Source organism: Lytechinus variegatus, chromosome 9 (genome assembly GCF_018143015.1).
Source record: "Lytechinus variegatus isolate NC3 chromosome 9, Lvar_3.0, whole genome shotgun sequence".
Lineage (NCBI taxonomy): Eukaryota > Metazoa > Echinodermata > Echinoidea > Temnopleuroida > Toxopneustidae > Lytechinus > Lytechinus variegatus.
In genome coordinates, this window is record NC_054748.1 from 12,424,047 (window position 1) to 12,437,359 (window position 13,313).

Here is a 13,313-nt window from a genome sequence, read left to right on the forward strand (position 1 = left end):
AGCAGTCGCGGAGCAACTCCTGTCCAGTCGTTTCTCGACTGCGAAGACTTGGCAGAGTTTTCTGGGACTCTTAGCAAGCTTAGTGGATACAGTCCCCCTTTGCAGACTGAGGATGAGATTACTCCAGCTACATCTCCTCAAGTTTTTTCGCCCACCCATGGACGCCGAGAAAACCTACATCCCTCTATCTCCGGAGTCAATAGGGGCCATTCAGTGGTGGCTTCTTCCCTTGTCTCTGACATCAGGGAAGCCCTTCAGAGGTCCCCTTCCGTCAGTGGTCATCCTAACCGACGCCTCAAACCAAGGTTGGGGCGCAGTCATGGACTCGAAGAGGGTGTGGGGGGACTGGACTGGTCATCAGCTGAATTTTCACATAAACAGGTTGGAGATGATTGCGGTGCAGTTAGCCCTCCAACACTTTGCATCCGAGATAGTGGAAAAGTGTGTCCTGATAAAGTCAGACAACCAGACGGTGGTAACATATCTCAACAAAGAAGGGGGAACTCGGTCAAGGACCCTTTGCAGACTGACTCTAGAGATTTTGACATGGTGCGACAGTCGCAACATCACGGTGAAGGCATCCCACATTCCAGGAAAGGAGAATCACATAGCAGACTTCTTATCGAGGGGACGCTATCTCCTCTTGGAATGGATGCTCCACGAGGCTGTGGCCAAGGAGATATTCAATCAATTCGGCAACCCACAGATCTATTTGCCTCAACACTAAACAAGCAGATCACTACTTACTGCACCAAGCACAGGGATCCAATAGCAGTGGCGACGGACGCCTTCTCAATTCCATGGGACAATGTTTTCGGTTATGCTTTTCCTCCATTTGCAATCATCCCCAAGGTACTTCAGAAAGTAGAGGAGGAGGGAGCCACCATACTGCTAGTCGCCCCCTGGTGGCCCCGCCGACCATGGTTCTCAACGATAGTCGGCCTTCTGTGGGGGAGCCCAGTGATTCTACCGATGAGGCAGGACATCCTGAGTCAACCAGGGACCCAGCACTACTACCCCGAGCCCAACAAACTGAGGCTCACACTGTGGCCCATTACAGGGCAGCAGCAATCAAGGCTGGACTTTCTGAACGGGCTGCCAATTTCTCGGCAGAATGTTTACGGTCTTCCACACGATCAACCTATGACTCCAGACTCAGTCACTATGTTAGATGGTGTCAGCAGGCTAAGACTAATCCATGCAGGGCATCTGTAGGTGAGATTGCTGAATTTTTTATATCTTTGTATGACAAGAATTTGGCATGTAATACTATTCGAGGTTACAGGTCTGCCATAGCTGTCCTACATGAAGGCTTTGACAATGGTGAATCTGTTTCCTCCTCTATTTTTCTGTCAAGGTTATTAAAGTCCTTCTTTCTTAACAGACCCAGTAGAAGGCTTCTTGCTCCTGCTTGGAGCCTTCCCCAGGTGTTAGTCTCCCTCAGTCAGCCCCCTTTTGAGCCAATGCATAATGCATCTTTGCGGGATTTAACCATAAAAACTGTTTTCCTTCTGGCAGCGGCTTCTGGTCAGAGGCGTAGCTCTATCCATGCTCTTACCACAGCTCCTGGGCATATTCGTTGGGAGAAAAACAAGGTTAGACTTATTCCTCATGGTCGTTTTCTTGCCAAGAATCAACGGGAGTCCTCTCTCCCTCTTGAAATTGTTCTACCATCCATAAGTTCCTTTTCTTCAATTAGGGAGGATAGGTTTTGGTGCCCGGTAAGAGCATTAAAATGGTATCTTGATAAGACTAAACAATTTCGTGCTTCCGATCAACTTTTTGTTAGTTTTATTCCCCCTCACAGGGCCGTCTCGCCGGATACTATCTCTCGTTGGATTGTGGAGGCAGTGAAATCTGCTGGTGATCCAGTCATCATTCACCAGAAAGTTAGAGCCCATGACACAAGAGGATTGGCTGCTTCCTGGGCTTTATTCAAGGGCGTACCCATGGAGGATATAATGAAAGCGGCATATTGGTCCAACGCTAATACATTCACATCCTGCTACCTCTCGGATGTCCTCGGTGATGAATCCAAGTTTGCGAGGGCCACCCTGTCCGGTTCCCATCGCTAATCCAAGGTATGAGTTTAACTTTACAAGCTTGTCTTTAGTATCTTGTATAATAGATTTGATCTGTAGGGCCTCTTGGCTTTGGCCTTTGGCCTGACCACCTCCCATAGTTGTTTCCGTGGGAATCTGGCTTTTAAGGGAATAGGTAAGTATGGCGTATCTGAAGTAGATTATGTTGTTCAGTAGTGAACACCATATCTACGAAGTAGCCATACTTACCTATGCTACCCTCCCACCTCCCCTCTTTCTGTATCTGAGGTTCGTTTGCCTAAGAAAGAGGTAGTGAGCCACGCACGCAAGGTACTTATAGTATATAGGGCGGGGTTTCCCTCCTTGTCGTGCGGGGCTCTAGTCTGCGTTGCAGACTTTTTCTCCTTTTATAGGAGAAATTTTTTGCCGGGTGTATTCGAGCGTGGCGATCGAATGGCTTTTAAGGGAATAGGTAAGTATGGCTACTTCGTAGATATGGTGTTCACTACTGAACAACATAATCAGAGAGAGAGATGAAGAGGGAGATAGAGAAATTAAAGAATACAAAAGAGCGAGATAGAGAGAGAAAGAGAGAAAAGATTTTAGATGTTAATTGTGATAAAAAGATAAGATTTGTATGGCTTACATGGGCTTTTTAAATGTTTTTTTTTTACTGGTGGATCAAATAGTTATGCATTGAAATAATTGATAAAAATCTTAGAAAGTACACTGTAAATGTATATCTTATGGAATTATTGTGTCTTTTAAAAGTTATATGGGCATCTTCACTGATTATAATACAATATTTGATTTCATTCAAATAAATAACAATATTGATATGTGTATGTTAGATTATGTCTTTTTTCATGAAAATATAACACACAATGTATAAAATATAATAATGTTAATTAAAGGCAAGATATGCTATAACAGTATACAGATGAAAAGATCATAATATTTGAGATGGCATGTTATAATGCATAGGTCCTGTATGTCTGTTATAGATACACGGTATTGGCTGTTGAAGCGATAAACCATTTTTACACTGTTATATTCATATCTACATTTTTAATAAACATCTACATAATTTATGTACAACAGAGTTTTGTAGAATATATGTCAAACAAAATATGTGTAGCAAAAAAAGAAAAAATGCCAGTGTTGCCAATTTGCAGAAGAAAATCTGATCAAATTTGTCTTTAAATAAAAGGGTTAATAGCAAATCTATTTAAGACAATTTTAATTTTGGGTTTTGGAACTTAGTACTGAGTTGACTATCTGACTCAACCAAACAACTTCATCATATGTTGGAATTTAGATTTACTGCGGCATCAATCATTCAATATAAATATTACATTTTACGTCAAAATACTAACCATGCACTGAACTGTGTACAACACATAGAGATGTTAAGTATATATCTCTATGGTACAACAGAGCACTGGCACAATTTGATTTTGGAGCGTTGAGTAGCAGGTAGCCCAATCTGTTAAAATATAGGATTAAATACAAAGGATGTGTTAATGAAACTGGGCAGAAACATTAGATGTAGACCCTCACCCGTGACCCTCCAGCAAACCCCCAGTCAACACTTGTTTTCAAAAAGCCAAGTCAGAATAGGGTTAACCTCTTTGTGACAACTGCCCACATTTTGTACGGTAACCACTGAGGACATCGGCCGATTAACGGTATGTTGTTTACGTTTCAGCCATGCATATATGCATGCAGCCAGCGCATGAGCAAGTACGTACCGTATACCGTGCTTTGTATTTCGCTGACCCAAGAGAGGTAAAAGGGACTGGGAATACTTCGAAGCTATACTCAGGGCTGCGAAAAGGAATGCCAAAAAGTTACGAATTGTAAAAAAAAATTAAATAATGCGACCAAAATACCACAAACAACCCCCTCATGACAATCTATGAACAATTTAACCATGTTTAGAAATAATTCCAGCTCGATTGAGTGGAAAACCATGGAGAAAAGCTGCTTCAAACAAACGGAAGGACACAAGATTAGCCAAATTATAGTAAGGATGCTATATATATTACCTGTAATAAAAAGAGTAATATCTAAACCTAAATTTTACTTGTTAATTGTTGCATTATCGTAACACAGGCAAGTATTAGAAACGAGATGTGTGTTTAGGCCTGTACTATGTTAACATCTAAATCAATAAGACACAGGGGTCCTGATGTGTGACACTCACTTCCCAGTGAGATCAAACAATCTTCATTCTTATTGACATTTAAAAAGAAATTAAAATTAGAATCTAGCTAAATATTAGAAGAAAGGCAACTTTTGGTTTTGTAAGGGGGGGGGGGGTAGTTACGAATATGCTTAGGCAAGGTACATTATCAATGTGCTTTTTGTCTATGTCATGTATTCTGCAATCATATTCTGGAACTGGGATAACCTCTTTCAAGCTCCTTGTAGCTTTTGGGTTTTTCCCATATTTCTCTTACAACATAAGTTTTATAATTTATTCATTTAACTATTCACTTTATTATTGATTCAATTATTATATTTTGTTTGTTTGAATGTATATATTTTGTATCGTTTTTATCATGAGTAATAAAATCGATCATTCCAAAAAGTCATATTGAACATTTAATAAGGAATATACATGTACATTTTATGTAAATTAGTTTCAATAAGAATAGAAATTGATTTAATTTAAAGAGTTTGGTTTATGCTATTTGTACTTGAGTGTATGAAAAAGTGAAAGTGTATTGTCTGTAATCAGTGGCGTAACTACCAAAAAAAAAAATCGGCTGACCCCTGTTACACCCACAAATGTAATAATCGCCCACAAATGTAATAACGCCCACAAATGTAATAACACTTTACCCACAAATGTAATAACGCCCACAAATGTAATAACACTTTACCCACAAATGTAATAATTTTTGATCGCCCACAAATGTAATAACACTTTACCCACAAATGTAATAACGCCCACAAATGTAATAACACTTTACCCACAAATGTAATAATGACTTTACCCACAAATGTAATAAATTTGAAGTGATTTTCGGCGAATTCGTTCTAAACTAATATCCTATAGTAATGCGTTCAAAGAGCTTAAAAGTTCAAAGTCTTTTTTCCGGACCCGGTTAATGAAATATTACAGTACAAGTCCAAGTCTTTTTCCAGACCCGGTTTTTCAAAATTATAATATACGTCCAAAGTATTTTCACCAGACCCGGTTGTTTCAAAATTATGATATACGTCCAAAGTCTTTTTTCCAGACCCGGTTAATTCAAAAATTATAATGCAAGTCTAAAGTCTTTTATTCAGACCCGGTCGTTTCAAAAGTTATAATATACGTCGGTGAGGGGTAAAGACAACACTCGAAGCCCAAGCATTTTAAGTGGGTTTAATTTTGAAGATTGGTCTCAGCTGTCATTTTTTTTTCAATATTTCTTTATCTTTTAAATAACCGGGTCCAGACGAAAGACTAAGCATAATACTCGTGTTATTCCACAAGAATAAGAATATGAGTCTTTTGTTTTCAGGATTGTTTAAATCATTTTTAAATCACCGGGTCTGGAATAAAGACAACGCTCTAAACATGCGCTTTTCTACATGCATGGTCTTAATTTGGAGGATTGTTGGTTTTTAGATTCGTTGTTGGGGGTTGAGTTTTATTGATTTTTTATTCCTGAAATAATTGTGTCTGGAGGAAAGTCGATCTTCGACAATCGGTCTTCATGTTGTTCCAGAGTAATTAGATTATTGGGTATTCGTTTTAGAATATTTGTAAAAATTATTTTATTTTTCAAATAGTAACCAAGTCTGGAGAAAGGATGTCTGCTTTACCCACGCGTTAGTAGGGGTAGTAGTATTATCTAAAAAAAAGACATATTTTTACTGGGTGAAACTTTGGAAATTTGGTCTTAGATTTGAAGTTTTTCAGTTACTTTTTTTAATAGCCGGGTCTGGAGGAAAGAGTACGTTTTAAAACTCGTGTTATTCCACGAGAATAAGAATATAAGGTCTTATGTTAGAAGATTTTTTTCGTAACTGTTTTAGGTCTGGAATAAAGACAACACTCTAAACCTCTTTTAAAACAGGTTCTTAGGTTGAAGGTTTGTTTGGTCTTAGACTTTGATTTTTTTAATTCTTACTATTAGCGCTTTTTTGAAGAAAAAAATGGTCGGGCTGAAAGACTATGCTATATCCAGCATTAATAAGATTATGGGGGTCTTTATACTGTTTTTAAACTGTTATTCATAATGTTTAAATAACAGGTAACCGGGTCTGGAGAAAAGACTACGCTTGATTCTCAATTTACTCTTAGTGCATATATTCACAATATACACCGTATAAGTTGAAACAACAACAAAGACATTAATTCCACCAGTTTTAATTAACTGGGTCTGGAGAAAAGACTAAGCTCGATTCCCATTTTTTCCTCAGGAATATATCATTATTGTATCTTAGTTTGGACTTATATTATAAATTTTGAAATAACTGGGTCTGGAAAAAGACTTTGAACTTATTAAAATTCTTGAACAACCGGGTCTGGAAAAATAACTTTGGATTTATATTATAATTTTTGAAACAGCCGGGTCTGGAAAAAAGACTTTGGACTTATATCACAATTTTTGAAAAAACCGGGTCTGGAAAAAAAGACTTTTATTATATTTTGAAACAACCGGGTCTGGAAAAAAGACTTTGGACTTGTACTTTGATGTTTTATTAACCCGGTCTGAAAAAAGACTTTGCACTTTTGTGCTATATGAACGCATTACTATAGGATTTTAGTTTAGAACGGATTCGCCAAAGATCCCTTCAAATTTATTACATTTGTGGGTAAAGTCATTATTACATTTGTGGGCGATCAAAAATTATTACATTTGTGGGTAAAGTGTTATTACATTTGTGGGCGTTATTACATTTGTGGGTAAAGTGTTATTACATTTGTGGGCGTTATTACATTTGTGGGTGCAACAACCCCCCCCCCAAAAAAAAAAGGGGAAAAGGAGAAAAAGAGGGAGAGAGGAAGAGAATTGTAATGGGAAAGAAGAAATTATTGTTTATTATGATGTCATATTATACTTATGTTTTATTACATAAATGTTTTTTTTTTAATTTTTATGAAACATAATTTGATTAGGGCCTATATTGTTCCTGGTGCTCGCAAAAATGTTGTCTGTTAATCTTTAACGAGATATATAATCCTGTTGTACGAAATCCTCCTGTTTACAATATACAATTTAGTATGCTTCTTTTTTGTGACTAAAAGTGTTTGCCACATTTTATATAAAACATTTCATGTCCGTGCTTATGTTCACACTAGTGGATTGGTATATGTCTGCTCAACGAATTGCTAGAATCAGTCCTTGAAATGTCCCTTTTTTAGGTCTGAATTTCTTTAATTTTCAGCTCGAGTTTCGCGCTCGCATCTCGCGCTCGCATCATTTGGTTAATGAAATACGCATAATCTCCGTTTGGGGTCAATATATACAAAAATTTCAGCTCACGCTTCGCGCTCGCATTGTTTAGCGAGACAGGTACATGTAGGTATCATGATAACAAAAAGTTAATTGTAATATAATGTCCCTTTTTTGGTCTGAATATCAAAAGTTTTAAGCTTGCGCTCGCATTATTTGATCATTGAGATACATATCTGTTTAATATATGGCACTGTCCTTAAAATGTTGCATTTTTGTTGGTGCCCCACCCCAATGTCCTGACCCAAGGTACGCCACTGTCTGTAATGTTTCTTTTGTATTACATTTTGAGATATTGTAATTTAAAATATGCAAAGTCAAAAGTTGGAATGCAATGTCATTTATAGTTTATTTTTCCAGTACAGAGATGAAATCGTGCTTTTTCATTGAAAAGTTAACAAACTAAGAAAGTTCCATCCTAAACCAAACAAACAGTCCTCAAATTGACAACCCCTGAAATAAAATTGAAAAAAAAATCATAAAAATGCTTTAGAAACGTTTGGAATGTGTACTAATTACAATTTAGGTGAAAAGGATACAAAATACATATTACCAAAAAGATGTGACCCCCCCCCCTACATGTATTTAAAGAAAGTGGACAAATCTGTAATGTCCATAACACTTAAAATGTAAACAGCATATTATGCCATAATTTTGGCTCTCAAGGGTACATGCCTCCTTTGTCTCTATAAATTTAACTTTAATCATCAATTTCATCCACTTTAAATTCATGGTGAAACAAACAGACTTTTCAATGAATGTATAGGTATACAAAAATCTTATACAAAACCCCCCTGTAATATCCTGACATTGATTGAAACTTGCACTGTTTATAATTCATGGTCCTATGTATGTGAGTGATTCATGATATGAGTTCAAATAAACATAAGTTTTGTTATCTTAATGACCTTTTTATGTTAAAAACTGTCTGAAATGTAATGCCCATGTGTGCAAAATAATCTGATCTAATCCGATACTGGATTCTATTTTTCATTTTGTTAGCATTTCTATTTTATTGCTGAGCACTTTCATGGTTTTTTATACTGCTGATTGTACAGTTTTTATGTAATATTTATTTAATTTTTAGACTAGACCAATTCTGGGAAAAGAGGCCTATATAAACTTTAAGAAGCATTTTGGGGTAAAAGGTGGAAACCGGACTATTTCACACAATTCAAATATGCTGAATCTGATAAGATCGGTTCCCAAGCTAATTTCTCATGTTTTGACCACCTAATTTGCATAAACAAAATGGCTGCCAAATTGACAGTTCAGAATATTATTTCGACAATGTTCTTTAATTATATTTGCTTTCAAAGACATGAATACAGCACAATCCTGCATACATACGTGGTGTACCTTTCTGGAAAATTTGTTATTTTTGCTTGTGGCTAATTAATTATGCAAATTTATGCATATTTTGGATGATTATGCTATAATTTGATAATTTCAGCTCAAATGTTTATATTTTCGGTACAAATAGCATTTGCATCATTACAAATAATTGTACGATCCTTAGAATATAATATCACAGTGAATAATAATGTATTTTATTGTTTTTTAATTTCTCATGTATTTCTTTGTATTTTGTACCTTTTTTGTACATGTTTGTTATGGGATCTGTCAAGGTATTGATTATCAATGGAAGAAAATAATTATCTTCAATGATTTAATTATGTATTCACTTTTTTACACTTTTTATTCGTATATATCCATGGGCATAAACAGATGCACCCACTCCCACACCCACATCTGCATACAAAGGTAAATTCCTGCAGGGAGTGCCTTCCCGTTTAAAAGCACACTGGTGGAGATCCAACGAATTTTAGGAACCGATCAGTATTCAAGCGTGTGTCACTATTAATTGCTTATATATTTATTATAAAATGGGATCTTGAATTTCTATATCAATCACTTTATTAATATTTACAATTTCAGATGATGAATTATTAAGTTTGAATCATGACAGTACTGTAATTCTCAACTCTTAATAGTCAATCAGTTGCATTTAATATCCTTTGGAGTAGTTATGTTTCCCTACCAACAGAATCTGATCACATACATGTACATGTATATATATTTAGTGTGTTTTTCTTTAGCAAAATGAAGTGAAAACAGTCTGCTGAAATGAGATGTCTTGTGTGTTTCTCCTTTTTGCTTGTCAAATAGTCCCAATTTTGAAAAAAATTATCAGAACTGAACCCGCATATAAACCATCTAATATCTCATTTTACCTATCAATTAGACCGTTTTCCATGTTTTAAAGTCCTAAAGTTCCACAACGAATAAGTCACTGCATCTCCTTTCAATAACAAATTTTGATCATTGGACTTCATTAACAGATTACTTGTGCATCTCCATAATATATCTTTTCCAATGCAGTACTGCACCTGTCCTATCAAGGTTTGTCGCTTCATCCAACTTAGAGGCATCCAGCTTCCCCCAGCTTGATATACACCTTTACCTTAGTGGTGTTGAATTATCAATGTCAGCTCGATTTGGTGTTCCATATTTCATTGATAGGACAGCCTCATATTATAAAAGTCATCTCTAATTGTTGAAATCAAACTAATTTAGTACAAGTATTCTGTGGAGGCAGTTTGTATCAAAGTCATCGTGTTTGTGTTCTTGAGATATGTCCGACTCTCATGTCTTAGATCCATAGAGAAACATAAACTTTTGTCTTGAGAGAGAATCTGCTCTCTGACCAGATCTTGTTTCAGGTGTTAAAATGCTCGGAGTGCACCTCTTTAATACCGCAGTGAATCGTGTAATGTCCTTTTGTCCATTTATCATACTTCTCATATTCACACATCTTCATATCTTCATAAGATAGACTATTTCTAATGGATAACGAAGATATCTTTCAGAGGATGGTGGGTACCTGACATGTTTGGCGTTCCTGTAGGTGATTATTAATCCACTTCTTTTGATCAGTATTAAACTATTAAACAGCATCCAATAGCGTACAAAGCTCTGATAGGCATGTGAGTCTGATATATCACCGTCTATGTCGAGAATTTTCTTCAATTGTAGAGCCAGGATATCTCTTTCTATGAGAAAAACAGTTGCCTAAGTTATTTTTAACTTGTCAACCAGTTTTGATACCACTGAACATGTCATTGTTTTTGGAAGACTGACAGTCTGCTTTGGAATTGATGATTCTGCACTCCAATGGCTTTCCTCTTACCTTGCCAACAGAGCTGTATGAAGCTAAATTCATCACTGGCGTGTAGTATCCTGTGACTACCCTTTGCTATGGAGTTCCTTGGGAGTCTGTCCTTGGTCCCTTACTCTTCAAACTGTACATCACTCCTCTTGGCTCTATAATGTGGCTTCATGGTCTTGGTATACACTTCTATGCTGATGTCATCCAGCTGTATACCTCACTTTTGATCCAAAAGTTAAAGATACAGAGGTTCGTGCAGCTGCTGTTGTTGGTGCTGTCATTGAGGATTCGATTTTGGATGAAGGTCTACTTCCTGCAGAGCTTAACAAAAAAAGCAAAGTATCTTGTTCTGTCATCTCCATATATGCGTAATTATTAGATGTATGACTCTAACTCCAGTCTTAATAATTCAGGAAGCTATATATCCCCAGTATACAAGGCCAGATCTCTTGGCGTAGTCTTTGATAGAACAATGAGCATGAAGAAATGCACATCAGATGTCTGCCAATCTGCATTTTACCAGTTCCACAATATTGCTGAGATCAGACATTGTCTTAGATGAGGTGGTGCAGAAAATATCATCCATGACCGGATAACCTCTAGACTGGACTTCTGCAACTGTCTACGTGCTGGTTTACCTTCATCAAGCATCCCTAGCACTTTAACCATAGGACGCAGTGTGACAATTTATTCTAAATTGGGCAGTGACTGGGCTGGAAGCCTCCTCGTTTTGCCCATGTTTTTACCATGGAGCTAATTTGTGTTTAGCCCCATGTTTTTATTATTTCCTCTTCTGTATTCAGTATCGTTTGTCAAAGAATCTTCCAAGGCAAGGATTGGATAGAAGTTGTGGTTTTCAGTTATTACTTTGATGGTTGACTTGGGGAAAATGTATCGTTGCCAAATAAATGAATAAATCGGTAATGACCAAAAATATTAGTAAGCGATCCAGTGATACAGACCCTTTGCATTTATCACAAATTGTTCTTTGGTTAACTGCCATGATTGTAGTTCTGATGGAGCTGAATCAAATGATATTATTCTGCTACAAGGATGTTCAAAATGTACTGATACTTATATCAGATTTATAAACTACGCTGCTTAACCCTATCTAGGCCGGGGTATTTTGGGAGTTCATATGGCCGGGGGGGGGGGCCTCCCAGGCCCCCCCTTAAGATGTTGACCGCGCGATCGCGCCGAAAATTGGCACGCGGGTTGCCTGGGACATAATCTACAAGATTGTATAATAATTTATTTCATGCGAATCGCTATTTAGTGATTATGCTAATTTATGCGTAATTAGTATGCGAAAGCATACTTTTTCCTCTAACTCCCTAAATAAAGCTCCAAATGTACAAATTTTTAGCATAGAAACTCTTTGTGGTGTTCTTAGCAAGTGTAAATTAAAAAAATTGCGATATCAAATCATTATCTTATGTATTATATTGTTTTTTGCAATTTCTTATGTATTTCTTTGTTTTTCTGACCTTTTGTTTTTCATTATTTTTTCAATGAAATTTGTTGGGGACTCTTCTTTGATCATAAAAAGCATAAAATGAATACATTTAGACTAGCAAAACTAAAAATAATCATACATTTATGAATTTTGGTTGAAAACACAATTTGCATTTACTTTGTACACGAAATCACGTTTTTGAGCAATTTTCGGTCTGACATGCACTTACATAATGTTGCGTAATTTCGGAACCACGTACCCGGGTGACGCAAAATTGGTCTCAAAATTTGCGCAAGACTTGAAAGTAAAAAGTCAGCAAGCGGAGTGGTCAAAAAATTTCGCGCAGCAAAAATATCGCGCGATTTGTTGAGGGGGGCCTCCAAGGCCCCCCCCCCGGCCTAGATGGGGTTAAATCATACATTTATTTGATTATTACATCTGTTATAAAACATGAAATGTCTTTTTCAAGAAAAAAAATAATTTCATCATGATTACAGTTCTTCCAACTCCCAAACTGTTCTTTTCGTACGGGTTCATTGAATTTGGTAATTGGCATGATTATAGGATAGGCATCAAAGTGTTTTCATATTGGAAATGTCTACTATACCTTGAAGTATATTACTTTCTATATACAGGTGTGGGTGTGGGAGCGTGGGAGCATGTGTGTGTATTTGTTCCTGAGTATAATTAACATTTGTGGCAAAAGAAGTTTATCAAATTATTCAATCATTGAATTGATATTAGTTTTTTAAAGATCCCATATCAAACAAATCCAAAGCAAATGGCAGAAAATACAGGAACATAAAGAAATATCAAAGAACAATAAAATACATAGAAAAATTGACCTAAATATTATATTCAAGGGCCAAACAATTATAATGATACAATGCTATTTGTACCCAAAATAATAAACTTTTAGGTGTAATTATCAAATTATAGCATTTTATTGCAAAATATGCATAAATTTGCATAATTAATTAGATGCAAACAGAAATAGCAAATTTTCCCGAAAGGTGCATGTTATGTGTGCAGGATTTTGCAGTATCCATGTCGATGAAAGCGAGTATTATAAAATAATATTGTAGAAATAGGATTTTAAATGGTCAATTTGGCAGCCATTTTGTTTATGCAAATTAGGTGGTCAAGACATGAAAAATTGGCTTGGGAACCGGTCTTATTAGATTCAGCAC

General features: G+C 36.4%; 1 protein-coding gene across 5 annotated transcripts in view; it reads left to right on the top strand.

Moving 5' to 3' along the window:
• The window catches only part of LOC121420973 (mitochondrial inner membrane protease subunit 1-like), a 74,625-nt gene that overhangs the window by 37,744 nt on the left and 23,568 nt on the right, over nucleotides 1-13,313 (top strand). The gene's annotated exons all lie outside the window — the stretch shown is intronic.